This window comes from Salvelinus fontinalis, unplaced genomic scaffold (assembly GCF_029448725.1).
Source record: "Salvelinus fontinalis isolate EN_2023a unplaced genomic scaffold, ASM2944872v1 scaffold_2162, whole genome shotgun sequence".
Taxonomy (NCBI): Eukaryota; Metazoa; Chordata; class Actinopteri; order Salmoniformes; family Salmonidae; genus Salvelinus; species Salvelinus fontinalis.
In genome coordinates this window covers 4,912-8,320 of record NW_026602371.1, presented here as the reverse complement: position 1 = coordinate 8,320, position 3,409 = coordinate 4,912, and the positions used below count along the sequence as shown (strand labels likewise).

At 38.3% G+C, this 3,409-nt stretch overlaps 2 non-coding genes across 2 annotated transcripts; both read left to right on the top strand.

The window, feature by feature from the left end:
* Positions 1 to 391: 391 nt before the first annotated feature.
* Positions 392 to 464, top strand: trnar-acg (transfer RNA arginine (anticodon ACG)). Its single transcript has one exon. It is a non-coding gene; the product is annotated as a tRNA-Arg (tRNA).
* A 2,449-nt stretch (positions 465 to 2,913) lies between these two features.
* Positions 2,914 to 2,986, top strand: trnar-acg (transfer RNA arginine (anticodon ACG)). Its single transcript has one exon. It is a non-coding gene; the product is annotated as a tRNA-Arg (tRNA).
* The last annotated feature ends 423 nt before the right edge of the window (positions 2,987 to 3,409 follow it).

Here is a 3,409-nt window from a genome sequence, read left to right as displayed (position 1 = left end):
TAAAGGGAACGTCTTCCCATATGGTCTAGCGGTAAGGATTCCTGGTTTTCACCCTTTTGGCCCGGGTTCAACTCCCGGTATGGGAAAGAACATCTTGTCGTGTGCCATGCACTTGTGTAACAACATATTTTAACTGGCTGCAGTATCACACAACACAAAAGTATTCCCTCAGGAAATGTGACATGTTATGTAGATTCAAAATTGACAAGGCTTTTTAAACGTTGAATACACATCATGTTTGCAGTTCTTGCTCTGCAGTAAAATTCATGCAACAACAGGAGGATCAAATGAAGATATGCATCTGTAACAGAAAACCAAAGAACCTTGTCTTTGACAAAAGCTATGACTGTGTACACTGTTCTAGCAGTGACCTGACTTCTGCTTGTCTGTGGGGCCAGTGGCGCAATGGATAACGTGTCTGACTACGGATCAGAAGATTCTAGGTTCGACTCCTGGCTGGCTCGTCACTATATTTAATTGATTGAAATCAAGCCGGGAATGATACTGTATACTTTTCATTGTGTCTGGCTGTTCTCTTTTCAAACACATTTTAGACTGATTTTATATGGGACTTTTCATCCCAACATCTCTGAGAAAAAAAATGGAGCTATTAATTACAAAAGGCATCATTTCAACATTTATAGATTTGTCTGTGATGTTTTTTTTAAGAAAGTCTTTTCCCATATGGTCTATCGGTAAGGATTTCTGGTGTACGCACAGGTGTCATAGGTTCTACTCCCGGTATGGGATAGAAACCTTATTATTTGGCATGCACTTGTGTAACAACAGATTTTACCTGGCAGCAGTATCACACAACACAACAATATTCCCTCAGTAACAGGAAATGTGAAATGTTATGTAGATTCAAAATTGACAATGCTTTTTAAACGTTGAATACACTTCATGTTTGTATTTCTTGCTCTGCAGTAAAATTCATGCATCAACAGGAGGATCAAATGAAGATATGCATCTGTAACAGAAAACCAAGGAACCTTGTCGTGACAGACGCTATGACTGTGTACACAGATCAGAAGATTCAAGGTTGAAATCCTGGCTGAATCAACACTGTCTTTAGTTGACCAAAATCAAGCTGGGAAAAATACTGTATACTTTTCATTGTGTCTGGCTGTTCTCTCTTCAAACACATTTTAGACTGATTTTATATGGGACTTTTCCCCAACATCTCTGAGAAAAAATATGGCGCTTTTAATTACAACAGGCATAATTTCAACATTTATAGTTTTGACCTTGATGTTTCTTTAAAAGAAAGGTCTTCCCATATGGTCTAGCGGTAAGGATTCCTGGTTTTCACCCTTTTGGCCCGGGTTCAACTCCCGGTATGGGAAAGAACATCTTGTCGTGTGCCATGCACTTGTGTAACAACATATTTTAACTGGCTGCAGTATCACACAACACAAAAGTATTCCCTCAGGAAATGTGACATGTTATGTAGATTCAAAATTGACAAGGCTTTTTAAACGTTGAATACACATCATGTTTGCAGTTCTTGCTCTGCAGTAAAATTCATGCAACAACAGGAGGATCAAATGAAGATATGCATCTGTAACAGAAAACCAAAGAACCTTGTCTTTGACAAAAGCTATGACTGTGTACACTGTTCTAGCAGTGACCTGACTTCAGGTTGTCTGTGGGGCCAGTGGTGCAATGGATAACGTGTCTGACTACGGATCAGAAGATTCTAGGTTCGACTCCTGGCTGGCTTGTCACTATATTTAATTGATTGAAATCAAGCCGGGAATGATACTGTATACTTTTCATTGTGTCTGGCTGTTCTCTTTTCAAACACATTTTAGACTGATTTTATATGGGACTTTTCATCCCAACATCTCTGAGAAAAAAAATGGAGCTATTAATTACAAAAGGCATCATTTCAACATTTATAGATTTGTCTGTGATGTTTTTTTTAAGAAAGTCTTTTCCCATATGGTCTATCGGTAAGGATTTCTGGTGTACGCACAGGTGTCATAGGTTCCACTCCCGGTATGGGATAGAAACCTTATTATTTGGCATGCACTTGTGTAACAACAGATTTTACCTGGCAGCAGTATCACACAACACAACAATATTCCCTCAGTAACAGGAAATGTGAAATGTTATGTAGATTCAAAATTGACAATGCTTTTTAAACGTTGAATACACTTCATGTTTGTATTTCTTGCTCTGCAGTAAAATTCATGCATCAACAGGAGGATCAAATGAAGATATGCATCTGTAACAGAAAACCAAGGAACCTTGTCGTGACAGACGCTATGACTGTGTACACAGATCAGAAGATTCAAGGTTGAAATCCTGGCTGAATCAACACTGTCTTTAGTTGACCAAAATCAAGCTGGGAAAAATACTGTATACTTTTCATTGTGTCTGGCTGTTCTCTCTTCAAACACATTTTAGACTGATTTTATATGGGACTTTTCATCCCAACATCTCTGAGAAAAAATATGGCGCTTTTAATTACAACAGGCATAATTTCAACATTTATAGTTTTGACCTTGATGTTTTTTTAAAGGAAACGTCTTCCCATATGGTCTAGCGGTAAGGATTCCTGGTTTTCACCCTTTTGGCCCGGGTTCAACTCCCGGTATGGGAAAGAACATCTTGTCGTGTGCCATGCACTTGTGTAACAACATATTTTAACTGGCTGCAGTATCACACAACACAAAAGTATTCCCTCAGGAAATGTGACATGTTATGTAGATTCAAAATTGACAAGGCTTTTTAAACGTTGAATACACATCATGTTTGCAGTTCTTGCTCTGCAGTAAAATTCATGCAACAACAGGAGGATCAAATGAAGATATGCATCTGTAACAGAAAACCAAAGAACCTTGTCTTTGACAAAAGCTATGACTGTGTACACTGTTCTAGCAGTGACCTGACTTCAGCTTGTCTGTGGGGCCAGTGGCGCAATGGATAACGTGTCTGACTACGGATCAGAAGATTCTAGGTTCGACTCCTGGCTGGCTCGTCACTATATTTAATTGATTGAAATCAATCCGGGAATGATACTGTATACTTTTCATTGTGTCTGGCTGTTCTCTTTTCAAACACATTTTAGACTGATTTTATATGGGACTTTTCATCCCAACATCTCTGAGAAAAAAAATGGAGCTATTAATTACAAAAGGCATCATTTCAACATTTATAGATTTGTCTGTGATGTTTTTTTTAAGCAAGTCTTTTCCCATATGGTCTATCGGTAAGGATTTCTGGTGTACGCACAGGTGTCATAGGTTCTACTCCCGGTATGGGATAGAAACCTTATTATTTGGCATGCACTTGTGTAACAACAGATTTTACCTGGCAGCAGTATCACACAACACAACAATATTCCCTCAGTAACAGGAAATGTGAAATGTTATGTAGATTCAAAATTGACAATGCTTTTTAA